Source organism: Crocuta crocuta, unplaced genomic scaffold, assembly GCF_008692635.1.
Source record: "Crocuta crocuta isolate KB4526 unplaced genomic scaffold, BGI_CrCroc_1.0 scaffold64, whole genome shotgun sequence".
Taxonomy (NCBI): Eukaryota; Metazoa; Chordata; class Mammalia; order Carnivora; family Hyaenidae; genus Crocuta; species Crocuta crocuta.
The window spans coordinates 3,717,954-3,734,347 of NW_027530640.1; the positions used below are offsets into that span (position 1 = coordinate 3,717,954).

A 16,394-nucleotide genomic window follows, 5' to 3' on the forward strand; every position below is an offset into this window, starting at 1 on the left:
ACAGCCTGCTGCATTCTGTTCCCATCACACTGGCCTCTGCTCAGATTTTTAAGCATGACAAACACTGCCACGCTTAGGCCCCTGCCCTGCTTGCCTCCTGAACTTGGAAAATTCATCCTTGAGATCTTGATCTTCTCATGCTGCCTCCCTTTCTGTACCTCAGTCTCACCACAGAGGTCATCTCTGGAGAGAGGTTTTCCTAACCAGCAGTATTTAAAGTTTTTTAAAATGTATTTATTTTTGAGAAAGAGACAGAGTGTGAGCAGGGGAGGAGCAGAGAGAGGGAGACCGAGAATCTGAAGCAGGCTCCAGGCTCTGAGCTGTCAGCACAGAGCCCGATGTGGGGCTCAAACTCATAGACCGTGAGATCATGACCTGAGCTGAAGTCGGGCACTTGACCAACTGAGCCACCCAGGCGCCCATCTCAACACCAGTCTTAAATAGCAACCTCTGCCACCTCGTCCACGTTATGGTCCTTAATGTCTCTGTTTATCACCATCACATAATCGTTATCTCTCTGAGAAAGCACTTCATATACCTTTGCCTGGTATATTCTGTTTGTGTGACTCCGGAATTTTTTTCATTGTTTATTTTTTCATATACCTCTCTCCTTGTCTCCTTCCTGTCTAAGTAATACACTCCATTAGCACAGGGGCCATCACTGTCTTGCTCAGTGCTGTGCACTCAGGCTCTAGGGGTGCCTGGCTAAACTCCCATTCTGACTCAGGGATCTAAGTGCTGGGAGCATGACCCTGACTTAGAAAACACTGCTTATATTGATCAGGCTCCTCTCCATTTCTCCCTTCTCTATCCCTGTAATTACTCTTCTTCCTTAATGTACTTTTTCCACTTATTTTAGCCCTGTGAATTCCTAGCTTCATGGTATTCAGTGTCATGCATCATGTTATCCCTCTCACTCCTCTGCCCATCCATCAGCCAGTTTTCCATCTTTCAGTACAGCTGGATATTTGGTAAATACTAAGCAATACAAGGGGAAAAATACCTCTCTCATCATAAGAATAACAAAACACGAAAAAACCAACCCCAAGTTCAAAGGGTTCTTCAGGGTATTGGCAAGGATACTATTGCTTCTTTCTTTCTCCTTCCTACTCTGCACCATTGTGGCGGTGGTTCCCTTTAAAAGTTGTTTTTATTTCCAGAATATGGAAATAAACCAGGTCTCCAGGTGTCATTGCACTACCACCTCATCCATGCTCTCAAATGTCTCCTATGTTTGAAGTTGCAGATCAAAGGCTCTGATTTAAGAAAGTCTACACTTCTGTGAAATCTGAACAGCTCTAGGGTCTATCAGTGACTGTCATGGACTCAGGACTCCACCTTATCAAGGGGTTTTAAGCAGATTTTGAGATTGACTGATCTCTGTGAACAAATCTTACAAGGCAAAGAATTCCAATGGTTCCTCAGTACAAAGATAACAATGGTGATTAATTTGCAAAGGCATGTTGGCTGGCCTCATATTATCATCTTTTCAATATCCAAAGCCTTCCTAGAAGCAACATTCAAGAAAAAGGGGTGTCCAGTAAGTACAGGTTTGGAGTTCATGAAAACGGATGATAAACTTAAGCCATATTGCCGTCAAGCTCTGAGGGTCTGAGGGTCAAAGGAGTAAGGCAAGAGCCTCTCTGGATCATAATTCTTTATCTCAGATAGAGTACTAATCACCCTTCCAATGCATGTTGCTATATTCCTACTTCAGTTACAGTGCTGTTAGAATAAAGTCAAGTATCACAGTGCATGTACAGCCATTTTTTAGAGGCCAAAATATTTTGGACTATTTCAATCTTCAGAGCTTATTAAATTATATTTTTAAAGTATCAACTAAGGGAAACTAAAATCTTGCATTCTATGCAAAAACAATCATTAAAAAACTTCACGCTTGTGCATTTGCATCGGTGACTAATGATTAGGCTAAAAAGACAAAGAGAAAAATGATCGGAAGTTTTCAGTGCTTTGAACTCACTCCAGTTACACAGTCTATTTTAACTCAACTGTTTGAACTTTGCAATCAGATGTGTGCTTGGCAGCTAAACTGAAAAATCAGTACATGAAGCAGCAACTTCTACATTATTGGGGAAGTGACTAGCCACGGCTAATGACTAATTGCTAATTGATATGTCATATCCATCACACAGGTAAGTATAAATGAGAGAGAATTGGGTTATAGAGAAAACAAACTGTTTGAAGCATGACTTTCACCTTGACCTTTACTAAATCCAGACCAGCTCTGGCTTCTTAACTGTCGGCAGGTAATTACCATGCAGCTAGAAAAGTCTAGTCTGCCAGTCTCCCTAAAATGATGGAGGTACTGTAAGAAATGCCTCTTGTTCTTGCCCCTATTCTAGCTTGCATGCACAACATTATTCTTCTATCATGACAACACGACTTTATGAGGGATGTGTTAAATGTGGTTAGATTACAGATTATTTGATATTGACTTCATCCTTACATTGAATCTATGAAGTTTGGGGGGAGGTGGTCTGTAGTAAACCTCTATTCGAGTTTACTAAAACTAGCTAATACAAGGCTCTGTGCCAAGGTTAGAGATGTGAAATTGTCAAAGCCTGTACCTCATCCCCATTCTCCATTTCATGTAAGTGGGAGAAATAATTTTCCACTTCACTGGTGACCATTTCTGTCCTTGTAGCCAAGTTCTAGTCCTGCAGAGTATGGGAGTCTAGCTAAAATCTGTATACGATTCTATTTTTTAAATGCTTAAGTTTTTTAAAAACGTTTTTATGTTTTATTTATTTTTGAGAGCGATCACAAGTGGGAGAAGGGCAGAGAGAAAGAGGGACACCTAGAATTGGAAGGAGGCTTCAGGCTCTGAGCTGTCAGCACGGAGCCCGACACGGGGCTTGAACTCACGAGCTATGAGATCATGACCGGAGCTGCAGTCAGATGCTTAACTGACTGAGCCGCCCAGGTGCCCCTAAAATGCTTAAGTTTTATCTTTAATGATATTTTCCAACAAATACCAATGCCTTTATCAATGTATTTTATTTTGTGGAAATTATAGAAAAAGAATAAGAATAGAAACCTGATTAAGCAGACTCAGGGACTCCAAGCCCCAAACAATATAACGTTCACCACAAGGATGGAGACTTGACCCTTATAGACCCCAATCCCATTAAGCTTTTATACCTATATTTATTTTGTGCTGATAGAAGAGGTGAAGTTTCTGTTTTAGAGAACAGTCTGATTGTTTCCTTCTGGAACATCGTACATTGGTTTCCTGTACCCCAGCTGCCAACAGGGTGGTGCCACGAAAGCCAGATGGACCTGGTGTATTAGGAGTGGAGACTCAGATCACAGGAGACGAACTCTCAAATTGTGAATCTTGGAGCTTTCATAGAGTGCCTGGCAGAGTTGACCATCCTCCACTCAGAAGGAGAGACGTTAGCTTTCTAATATGAACAAATCGTCCCTGAGCAGAGGGGGGCAAGGGCGTCAAAACCATTGCCCTTGAAACCTAAACTCTTGTTCCAGGGGCACTAAATCTGTAAACCTTTCTCTCTGATGTGTCTCAATTTAGCTTCCATGGTGTGTGTGCCATTCTTTCATCTTAACCCCAGTTGCTGGCAAGGTCTGCTTGGAAAGCTCTGACCATAAAGAAACATGACAGGAGTCAGGGAACAATGTCTCCTGAAACTCAGTGTACTCACTTGTAAGATGGCCTTTTAGTGATGTGACAGTGACAGGCAGGGTCTGGTACCATAACCTCGTTTTTGGGGGGTTGGGAAGTAACTATACTTGGTCTCAGTTCCTGTTTCAAAATGCCTCGTCTTCTCGGGGCGCCTGGGTGGCTCAGTCCGTTAAGTGTTCAACTTCGGCTCAGGTCATGATCTTGCAGTACGTGGGTTGGGGCCCCACATGGGGCTGTGTGCTGACAGCTAGAAGCCTGGAGTCTGCTTTGGATTCTGTGTCTCCCTTTCTCTCTGCCTCCCCTCCCTCAAAAAAAATAAGTAAACATTAAAAAAAACCTTAAAAACAAAATGCTGCGGGGCGCCTGGGTGGCTCAGTCGGTTAAGCATCTGACTTCGGCTCAGGTCCTGATCTCGTGGTTCATGGGTTTGAGCCCCGCATCCGGCTCTGCGCTGACAGCTAGCTCAGAGCCTGAAGTCTGCTTCAGATTCTGTGTCTCCATCTCTCTCTGCTCCTCCCCTGCTCGTGCTCTGTCTCTCTCTGTCTCAAAAAAAATGTTAATTTTTTTTTTTTAAATGCTGCAACTTCCTGGGGCGCCTGGGTGGCTTAGTCGGTTAAGCGTCCGACTTTCGCTTAGGTCATGATCTCGCGGTTCGTGGGTTCGAGCCCCGCGTCGGGCTCTGTGCTGACTGCCAGCTCAGAGCCTGGAGCCTGTTTCAGTCTGTGACTCCCTCTCTTTCTGACCGTCCCCTGCTCACGCTGTCTCTCTCTCTCTCTCTCCTAGAAATTAAAAAAAAATAAATAAAAAATAAATGCTGCAACTTCCTTTAGTCCTTAGCGATCAGGATGAGTGACCTTCTCATCTTCTCATCCTCTTACCTGTCAATAACTCATGAAGTTAGATTTTTGAAGGCTCACTTTTATATTGATTCAGAAAACTAAAAGAAGCAATAAGATACTTTTTAAGAGGTAAAAATCAAGAATGACTTAATGTTTTTGCCTAGAAAACTTAGAAACTTTCTCCTGAAAAAATACTGCTTCCAGGTAACAGGTGTTTCCTCTGTCACAATTTACTTGGAGATCCAGGACCATTCATTGGAATTTAATTGTTTAGGTGGAAATGTGACTATTTTATGTTTTAAGTGTCTACACTTATGAGTAAAGCAAAACAAAACTGTTTCCCCCCCAAATTAAAGTTGAGGCATAAAGGGTTATTTTCAACTGGAATAGAATTTCGGCGTTAGAATTTTATTTAACTTATCTTTCAAATAAAATATTTTGTCCTCACAGAGATTAATGCATCTGCTAATGACAGAAGCATTTGTCATTTTTATGAACTTGACATCCTCTTCTCTCATCAATTCTAAACCAGGTCAAAAAGGCACACACTATTCTGCAGAAATTTTTAGGTGGTAGAAGCACTACCTAAAATTATCACTGCTTAGTTGAAAATTAAGGACAGGTGTGAAGACTATCATTTTTTGTTACTACTATTATTTCTGTAATCAAAAGGTGTATTGTAGTTTAACATTCTCTGAGTGAACTTATTACATGCAAATTTGATAACTTTTCCAGCCTTTATAATTTAATAATTATTATTTATCCAAATGCTCTACTGAAGCTCAAATAGAAGAGAAGATTGATGCAACTAATCTGTCTTAAGAAGTTTTCAGTAGAGGGGCTCCTGGGTGGCTCAGTCGGTTAAGCGTCTGACTTCGGCTCAGGTCATGATCTCATGGTTTGTGGGTTCGAGCCCCGTGTTGGGCTCTGTGCTGACAGCTCAGAGCCTGGAGCCTATTTCAGATTCTGTGTCTCCCTGTCTCTCTGACCCTTCCCTGCTCGCTCTCTCTCTCTCTCTCTCTCGGAAATAAATAAAACATTAAAAATTTGTTTTAAAAAGTTTTCAGTAGATTCCCATTTATTCTGGTTAACTCTTATTACATACTCAGCTACTTCCAAAACCTTTAGTGGCCTAAAGCAAACATTTTTTATTGCCCATAATGTTGTGGGTCAGGAATACGGGAAGGGCTCAGCAGATTCCCATGGAATCCACTGGGATGGTTGGGGCTGGAGGGTCCACGTCCAAGATGGTGTCTTCATTGCCATATCTGGAGCTGTGCTGCTCTCGGCTGTCTCTCTCCACATGGTGGCCCATCCTCTAGAGCACTCTTCATGTGACTAGGGCTTCATAAAGCATGGTTGCCCCAGGAGAGTTAGCTTCTTATGAGGCAGCTTGGGGGACCAAGAACAAGTGTCCCAGGAGACCAAGAGAGAGTCTGTGTGGCTCAGTTGGTTAAACATCCCACTCTTGATTTGGGCACAGGTCATGATCTCACGGTTCCTAGCTTTGAGCCTCACATCGGGCTCTGTGCTGGCATCTCAGAGCCTGCTTGGGATTGTCTCCCTCTCTCTATGTCCCTCCCCCACTCAGCCTTGCTCTTTCTCTCTCTCTCTTTCAAAATAAGTAAATAAACGTAAAAAAAAAGAAATCTGTCACATTCTGTTTATTCATCAAGCAAGTCACTCAGGAGGGCAGATTCCATTCTGCCTGTCATTGGAAATAATTATAAAGAACATGTGATGAGCACTGGGTGTTATGTGGAAACTAATTTGACAATAAACTATTTGTAAAAAAAAAAAAAATTAAAATCAAACTAAAAAAAAAACAAAGAACATGTGGCCCTTTTAAATCTAAGAAACACTCAGTATGCTTAGAAATTTATTTCATCTTCTCCCTCCCCTAAAAACTGGAAATTAATGCTAGGGAAAGAACCACCAACTATCTTCCAAGCTTGAAATTTCAATCTCAATACTATCAGACAAATTGAAACAACCACAACGATGTACTAAACCGTAAAGAAAAGGATCAAGAGTTGAACTTTCTTTTTTCTCAAGAAGGCAGGTATATTCATCGAAAACAGGTTTAAAAAGCACTTCACAGAACACTTTTTTTTTTTTTTTAACTTTGCCTGTCAGCCTCTCACAGAGACAAAGGATTTCTAGCAGGCTGCAAATGCCATGATGAGAGAATGTGTCAATCAAGAGTTGTGATTAGACAAAAGTGTTAGACAGAGGAAACCTAAATCTCAGAAGAGCACGTTGACTTGGTGGCTTTGTCTTTCAACCATTTTCAAGTGCTCTGAAGAATGTGGCACTTTCACAGGTAAATCCAGCATTTCTGTTTATCAGTAGTTCATAAGATAACCTGAAAAATAAAGTAGAACTCTCTTTTATATAAAAGAGTGATAGATAAATTACATGTTTAAAACTGTCCTACAACGGAACAATATCACTTATACTCCAATATACATACGTGGGCTTTATAAATCTAGTGGTTTGTTTCCTTGTAATCTGTCACCCTCTTCCATACTCAGTGTTTGGGGTTTTGTTTTTGTTTTTTTATCATTCAGAACAGTTCTGATGTATATGCATTTCAATATTCATGGAAACTGTTTTAATTTTCAATATTAGGATTTTCAAAATTATTTCCTTTCTTTTTTTCCATTGTAGTAAATCATCATCATCATCATCACCTTATTTTTCCCCTTAAGTCAATGTTGATGACTTTGGCTCCAAATAACTGCTCTTGCTCTGAAAGTGATAAATAAAAAAAAGTGTTTATTTCTATCTTTGTTTCTCAGCATTCTCCCCTTAGGCAGATGCTGGCTCTCCTGCTCTTCATATTATACACTGATGTAAAGGATAATTTTAGATAGCTGTGTGTGTTCTCTGGCTTTCCCCTTCCCATGTTCTCTTATCAATTCTAGACTATTAGTTATTCAGACTGTAAATAGTTCTGGTGTGCCCACTATATTCCTCTCTGTATGACCATGGCGCTAATTTCTGGTCATACAACGCTGATGAAAATAAAACTTTTGCCCTTAGGAAGTCATAGTCTAGCAAAAAAGGAAGAAGATCAAGGAGCCATTGCAAAATGCATGGAATGCCATGGTAGAGGAATGCAGTGGAGATTCAACAGAGTCTGCAAATTTCCCCTGTGGACAAGGGAGAGCAGGTGGGGATCGTCTTCTCCACAAGAGGCCAAATAAAGACCTTTACTGTCATACAAAGGACTTTGGAATTTATTCTGTAAACAAGGACTAGATAATGACAAGAATAAACATGCATTTGGAATTATTTTTCATAACCAAATGTTAAAATCTATGACCTTTATCTTCAATTTTGTGAAAATTTTCAACATATTGTTTATAAAATGGTCTCTCCATGCATGCATATGTGAGTATAAAGTGCTCTCCCTTCCCCAGACCCTTCTATCTGAAAGAGTTTGCCTCCCTACATATCTCTTCTTGCTTTTTAGAGTAAATCCTCAGAAATATTTTATTATGAAGGAATTCTTTATCCGGATTTATGACCTTCTTTGAAACAGGTACACGGGTTATTCTTAACGGATATTTATATCTGAAAAGGATACAGGTTTAGATAACACAGAAAATAATAATAAAAATGATAAGTTTACTGATATCTACTCATTTTCTAGGACTTTACTAATTACAGACATTTCCCCATTTTGTTCTATAATAACATTACAAGGTAGGTATCATGATTGTCTTATTTTGCAAATGAGGGCACAGAAACACAGAGATTAAGTTACTGGGCCCGGGTCCCTTGGCCAGGAGACGGAAGATGAGGGACTCTAACACAGACACCAAGATTTTAAAGTGTGTAAATTATTTCAAATAAGAGACCCCCCCCCCAAAATATGGTACCAGTAGCCACTTTATAGATATTGTCCTACATTCTGATAATTTCTAAGCATATCATATTTATTATTTTGCTATTTTATTTTTTTATTTAGCTGTGTAATCCTGAACTTTTCAAATGTCTCCTTTTGCTGTAATAGTTGATCCTAAAGTGTGTCCTCCTTTTATTTATTGCAATATAATGTGAATTCAATAAAATGCACAAATCTTAGTACAACTTGATGAATTTTTGTATGTACACATATTAATTCCACCCAGATCAAACCATATCCCTTTTCCCCAGCAGTTTTCCCCTAATGCTTTTTAGTAAACAAGTAGCCATGCACCCAGATGTAACTATCGTAAACTCTGCCGCCATAAATTAGTTTTGTCCCCTTTCTGAATTTCATATAAACAAGCATACAATAGGTACATCTTCGAGTCCTGTTCCTTTTGCTCAGTATAATGTTTTTGTGATTTATCCACGTAGTTATATGTAGCAGTAATTTTCTTTTTCTTTGCTGTATGCTATTGTCTGAGTATATCACAACTCTTCGTCAGTTATACTATGGGTGGATGTTTGAGTTGTTTTCAGTTTGGGGCTATCGTCAATAAATCCTTTTTGTATGTATGTGCCCTTGTTTCCTCTCGACACGTAATCCAAAGAAAAACATTGCTAGAGCATAGAATAGGTGTATGTTTAATCTTATTTGTATGTGCAAAGGGCTGTTCAGAGTGATTTACTCTTTCAGTTATACTTACTCCTACCAGCTATGTATGAGAACTGTTTTTCTTTACGATGACTCTAGGACATATAAGTCTTTCTAACTTAGTTTTTCTGATATTTTATTTTGGTTTTAATTTCACTTTACTGAGCTATCACTGGATCATGACTTAAAAACAGATTGGGCATTGCAAGAAAAACAATCCATTAACATTTTTATTTCAGTTATTGAGTTTTAAGATCGAAAAGGTCTACCTAGTTCTACTTTAGAGTTAGTATTTTTTTTTCTTAAAGTGTCCCATCCCTTCACAAATTACATCTGTGGTTTCCTTTAAATTATTTAACATATTGTTAATAATTGTATTAAAGTCCTTGCCTGCTAACGTCAGTAACTTGCCTTTTTGCCAGTCTGCTCCTGTTGACTCTTTCTCTTGATTCTGAGTCACACTTTTCACTTTTTTTATATGTTTTTAATATATTTTATTGTATTCTGAGAATTATGTGTAAAAGAATATTGGAGACTGAATGTATATGTTTTGTTTAGTCCTCAGAGGGTGCAAGCCCTTTCCTGTGTCTAGCAGTGTGGTTCAGGGCTGTTTATGCAGATTCCTCCCAGGATACGTTGAGCTGGAACTAGGCTGAAGCTGTAAATAGATTCAATTCACCATAATTAACTCAAGTCACAATTCCCTGAGGTGCCATCTCTTTGATATATTCATTATTTGTGTAGGGACAGGATTGGCAGAAATTTTAGATGCTTGTACTTCACCTTTGGATTCAACTTACATGGGCTGCAGAATCCAATTACCTTGATGATGCACAATGTGATTTCTTTCTGTTCAGCAGTCCCTCCCTTGACGTCTTCTGGACAAAATTAAAGGATGGAGGAGAATTAATGACCCAGTTGTTTGTTCTTATAGTTAACTCTCTTCTAGTTGCAATCCATCCCATTCTCAAGAACCTAGATGATTTCCGCTTCTTCATGTAGTTTCTCCAGCGTCCCCTGTACACCTACCTGTACCCAGAGTAGTCACCTTTCTCTGAGTATGAATGCTAATATGGCTCTGTTTACCTATAAAGGGCTTGCTTTGTTCTGGAATTCTGTCCATCACTATGTCTTTGCCAGTTATGACAATCCACAGTATTTAGAAATATGAAATGAAAGTATTTCTATATAAATCAATTAGAAAGATCAAGCAGTACTATTTCTATTGATGGTAGAACACTTATGGCAATTCTGGTAACACAGTCATGTCTGCTTCAGAATTCAATCACTTTGAGTAAATATCCAGTCCAATCCAGGTCCCCACCTCCTCTTTCTCATTCTTACTTCTTGGTAATATACCTAGCGTCTGATGTGCTATTTGCCATCATGGCACTAAGAGATAGTTATCACGTGATCATACCCTTTGCTCCTCTTCTTGAGGAGGAGCCTCACACCTGATCCCTATCATCCTGAGCTACCAGATAATACTAATGATAGCCCTGTAATTCGTACCTTCTTTGCCTTCCTTCTTCTCTATTAGTCATACTTCTTTTCCTGTTGGGGCTCTTGTCTAATGCTTCCCATCATTGCTGTGGGGTATAAAGGACTCCAAGAATCTGCCCTCTGGACCAGTCACCTAGGTCACTCACTCAGACCTTGCCTGCATACTATTTAGATGCGCACTCCTCTGAGGCACAAGATAGCCTTAGAGTACACAAGATGAGGTCTGTCTATTTTCAGATTCACCCAGGCCTATGTGGAATTCCTTTCAGCTTGATCCTGGGGATCTCAATCCAATGGAGAACAGAAGACAGGATTTCACATTTGCATCTATACTTTTTTTCCCCACTTTTTTCAGACATTTCTCCCCAAAATACCACCTCCTCCTTTTATAATTCAAAAAGTGTCCCTGCTCCACATTGGCAAAAAAAACCTGTTCTTGTATTATAATCTTGAATCTGTTCCTATTTCACAGTTTATGTTACTAACCAATATTTATATTCGTTCTCTTGGCTTTGGTTCTCAATATGAGGAGTCAATCATTGAGAATTCAAGAAAGTTTTTTCTCTAGCTCTTGAAATTAAGAGTTGCAGTTTTTAAGATGATCATATCTGCTAAGAGCTTAATTAACTTCTTTTTTCTACCTATGTTTGCCTTCCACATTAACCAATGTATATGTGAAACTATCCTGCTACCTGCATCATGGGGTCAGTTAATGGTGCAAAGAAGCTTGAAAACATGATTCAAAAAACTTCATTACATTACCTCTGTTAGTCATGTTTCTGTCAGGAAAAGAGATTGCATACTCAAAATGCAGATATGAAAAAGCTTTTAAGGAAGGGAATATTTACTAGGTTTGGACATTGGTGAGGGAAGCCCACTAGAGATGAAGGAAACAGGAATTACTATCTTTCTGTAAAGGATGAAATAACTGGTTTTAAAGAAGAGAGAACAGCTAACACTTTTATAGCGCTGTAGGAAAGGAATGATAATGTTCATAAACCATAAGTACTTAATATAGCTAGAAAGCAGTCTTCAAATTGGATTTATGAACTATGGGTATCATATTAAGAGTTTAAAAGAGGATGAACACATGGTAAATATTAAGGGATTCATTTCAAGATGTTCAAGTTCTCCAGATTTGATGTGCCTATGAAAGTGCCTTCCTTTAAGTCCTCCTCAAGGAGGATGGAGATTCAAGGTACTGCGACCTTGTGTTGGAATGTTCTAAATTGCAATATATTGTGCAGTGGGGCAGAGGGAATGGTGCCACTTTTCATTTAAAGTCCTTGCGACTTCTCTTATCAGTTTTTCTAAAAAATGTATTATCCTGAGGGAGAGAACTGGTGACAGGCAGCTGTGGTCTTAGGTAGAAGAACATAGTTAATGTCAAAGCAGGGCCTGGCATAGAGGACACTGGGGGAATAAATAACCCCATCTTCATTTCCTGATACTACTCATTACTATTGGCTGAAACCTTCCGGAGGCCAGAGGACAAATAGTAATAGTTGATGCAGTGCATAAAAACCACCTTTTGGGTAAAAGAACCTGGAGAGAAGAGTGGAGTTCCAGAGAGGCAAAGGGAGAATATACAGCAAATATAGCACTCCATTATTTTCCAAGTTCTCGATTATATTTCATGTGAATGTAAGGGCAATGTAATTCCTGCTTTATTGTATATGTAATTCTCCTTTTCCATCATTTTTTCCTCAAGCAATTCCTTTTATCTTTAAGGAAGTGAGCGGAGAGTATACTCTGTCTATACTGTATTCCAGCTATATACCAAGTGACTCCCTCCCATCCTTTCTTTTCTGCTTTGTCTTCTTGACCAGTCATTATTCATTCTTTGAGATGCTATCAGGAAGCATTGCATGGGATTGTTAAACATTGAATGAATGAATAAATGAATGAGGAAAATAGCCTCTTGGAAGCTATATTCAGTCTTTCCAGTCCAACCACATTTCCTTCTTTTACAGTGTTTCTTTATTCTCTTAAAAAAACACATTTTTAACTCTACAATTACTTATTCCTTCTGCACAATAATTGGTTGCTTTTCTCGTCTTTCCTTTACTACACTTTGAACTCTGGAAAGCAGGATCGTGTTTTATTTTTTATCTTTAGTCTTGGGATTTAGCGTAGGACCTAGCACACAGTAGGTAATCAATAAAAGTTTACTGAAGTAATTAATTCATCCCTGTCCTGGTGAGGTGTATTTTAATTCTAATCATTTCTAGAATATAGCCTTTTTGTATCTGCTCCTGTGATCAACATCCAATTTGCTTTTTTTGGTTAAGTTTATTTATTTATTTTTGAGCGAGACAGGGAATGAGCTGAGGAGGGGCAGAGAGAAAGGGAGACAGGAGGCATAGAATCCCAGCAGGCTGTGCTGTCAGCCCAGAGCTGGATGTGGGGTTTAGAACGCACAAACCATGAGATCGTGACTTGAGCAGAAATCTAGAGTACTATGCTTAACCGACTGATCCACCCAGCTGCCCCAACACCCAATTTAACAACACGTCCATCCCCATCACTCCAACTTTCAACTGAATGTAGATGCCACCTACTTCTTCTCACCCTTTAAACTGTCCTCTGAATTCTCCTGTTTCTTCCTCATCCCTCTTACTTTCTTGAGTGCTTTCTCTTTCTATCAAAGTTATTGCTATTTTGTGCTTTCCCTCCATTGAATTTTTGGGATGGTGTTCCCTTCCTTCACACACTGTTTTTCCTCTTGTGCTGTCCTCCAATGAGATTATCTCTCAACTGGAGCGCTTTTATTCTTGCCTCCATATAAACTGTTTAATACTTTTCATATGGTTTTTGTACAGTTTTTTCAACTTTACTATCTATTACTTCTCTGTTTCCCCCAGATCATCTGCATCCTACATTGTATTTTGTATTTTTTTTATTTTCATGCATCCCAAAGAAGGTTCTTTTTATCATTTAAATCTTGATAGCTAACATAACTCTGTCCTTTCATATGCTGTGTCCTGTTCTAAATGTTTTTTATATATTACTTAAGCCTTACCACAACCTTATGAGGTATGTACCTTGAGCATCCCCGTTTTTATAGTTAAATATGAGGCCCCCAAAAGTAGCTGACCCATCACTCAGTTATGAAGTGGTTGGATTGGTATTCTCTGTCTCCAGAGCTCACAATCCTAACCACTACGTGACACTACCTCCTATATTTTCTTCTCACCTTGTAAACACATGTAATCAGACGGACAAATGTCACTAGCCTAGGCATTCCCATTTTTACAGCCCTTACTGGTGTCTCAGATGCTTGTACCTGTCTTATTTTATATCTTTTGTGTAGTTTGCATAAAGATTGCAAAGCAGACTGCCTGTCTCCACCTTCGTAGTCCCCATTTCAGATCGTACTCCAGCGGACCGCCCCCCCCCCCGTCACCGAGGACAGTATACAGGAGATTTGGACACACCAAGACCCCACAGGCCTGTTTAGCTCCGAAGCCCAAGGCCTAGGGGAAAAGTTCGTTCTGCGCGTGCCCAGGCCTCGAAGCTTAGGGAAGCTGAAATTTGGAACAGTTGAAGTGTAGAGAAGAGCCAGAACCTCAAACACTGGAGGAGTTTATGAGGTACCCGAGGCAATTACCTGATTCCAACCCCTACCCTACCTGATGTCATGTGTTCCCCATGAAGGCAGAGTTGGGGGGAATTCAAAAGGTTTGTCAGGGTACAACGGGAAGGGCCTGGCTGCCAATCTCCCTGAAGAGACCTTTGCGAACCTGGTTGCTGGCGTGGTTGCTAGGGGGCGGGGCCGTCGGAGTGCGGTTGCGCTTGCTAGTGCGCACACGATCCCGCGCAGCCGGGCGGGTAGCGCCTCTTCTGAGTGAGAGGAGGTGGAACCCAGTCGCGTGGTCTAGTTCAGGAGGGACCAGATTCCAGATTCCACTCGGGAACTCTTGGGGGTAAACCAGGCATCTGCCATGGTCTCCGCCCGCACCTGCACAGAGACTTTTATTCTTTTTGAAGCCAGATACAGGAACACAGCAGGCTTCCCTGGCGAGGACTACGGGTCATAGAATGAGAGACACCTGGGAGCCCTGGTGCGTGGAGAAGCCCGTGACCGGCCAAGTGGCGAGACCAAATGAAGATTAACTGCCCTCTTTTTGCAGTCCCCAGTATCCAGATCATATTGCGAGGGAGACCCCTCACCCAAAACAGTAATCTGGTGGTTTGGACAGACCCCGGCCCGCAGCCTTGGAGGGCTCGTAGGCCCAGGCCTGGTGAAAGGTTGCATTCTACCCACATGCGTGCTGTTGGATGTTGGGGCACCTACTTCTGGGCAGCCTGTATATATGACCACATGTCAAATTCCCGGAGACAGAGGAAGTAAACAGTTAAACCCGATTTGCAGGTATGTATGCACAGTATGATGGTACTACTCAGTGATGAATTTCTGCGCTACCTCCGGGGTGTCCTTGGGCTGTAATAAGGAAGCGGTAGTGTCCTTTGGCTAGGTCTTAATATGATATATCCGGAGGGCTTGGAAAAAGATGTCAAGAAGTATGAATGTACACTGATGCATGAACAGTGGCTGATGGCTTGATGGAATTGTCAGATAATTGGAAGAAGTATTTGAGGACTAGGAACATGATTTGAGCGCACTCTTAGTCTCAGAAGGGGCCCAGAGTAGAATACCTGTGTCCCATCTGAATAGTCATCAAGGTCACTCTTTGCAGAATAGGCTTTCAATAATCAGGTGGACAACATGAACTTTTTTTTTTTTTTTTTTTTTTTTTTTTTTTGGTGATGTCTTTGGGATTCTTTCCCGTTATCTCAGTGCCATGTTTGCTTGTTGGGTTAGTAAGTGGCCACGGTGGTGAAGATGGGATTTGTATGATTCTTAACAACTTTGGCTTTCTCTCAGCAAAGTTCACCTGGCTAACCCCACTGCTAAGTGCCTCATCTGCTAACAGCAGAGGCAAAAACTGACTCTTTTCCCTTATGTTAGGGAGGGTAGGACCCAGCAACCAACCATGCCAGCATGGATGGGAAAGAAATTCCCCTCAGGAATAAACATTTATTCCAGATACAGATTTGTCTTTCTTAGGCAATTATAAATGCCTTATTTTCCATTATTGTATCCCTTATACCTTGCTTTTAAGGAAGAAACCATTTTATGGTGAAAAAGTGAGAAACCATGCTGATGCTTAAATAATTGATTACAAAATGGTGCACTGGTCAATAAATTACTTCAATAGGACAACAACTTTCAAATTTGAGGTGCTGTCCCACAGGGTGCTCTGTCTACTTTGAACCGGTAGCCAATATCTGATTGTTTTCTTTTGCCCCAGAGCCAGAATATAGCCATGGTACTGTTCGTTATTTCACTCTCTTGTAAAGATTTTGCTTTCATTCTTTATGGCTATGCTTTTGATAATTTAGAATTTTTGGTTTCCAAGGCAAGAACGCTTTCACAAGGTGCAAAATAATGGTTCAGTTGACCTCACTGCTCATGCTGCCTGTTGGCTTTTGGGGCTTCTTCTAACCTTGAAGCGTTAATAAGAAGGGAGTTGATAAACTGTGGTGACTGATCCCACAGTGAATATGATTGATGTTATTACACAGTAGAGGAAAAGAGAAATATGCCTGAAACTCAAGGAAATCTCAGGATGCCTCTTAATACTTATACATCCAGTTGAAAATGTTCATGGAGATTTCAATCAAACCAGTGCCAATAATAATAATAACAACCACCACCACCACCAAAGCTCAGCCTCCCACAGGAAGATTTGTATCACTCAGGTTTGCCATCTTAGAAACATGACTTTATGATCTTACCAACTCTGACCTCAGT

At 40.3% G+C, this 16,394-nt stretch overlaps 1 long non-coding RNA gene across 1 annotated transcript; it reads right to left on the minus strand.

Moving 5' to 3' along the window:
* Positions 1-6,348: 6,348 nt before the first annotated feature.
* On the minus strand, positions 6,349-14,336 carry LOC144235403 (uncharacterized). Its single transcript, XR_013336195.1, has 3 exons — positions 14,209-14,336; positions 9,874-9,951; positions 6,349-6,868 (listed from the first exon to the last, which is right to left on the minus strand). It is a non-coding gene; the product is annotated as an uncharacterized LOC144235403 (long non-coding RNA).
* Positions 14,337-16,394: the final 2,058 nt, after the last annotated feature.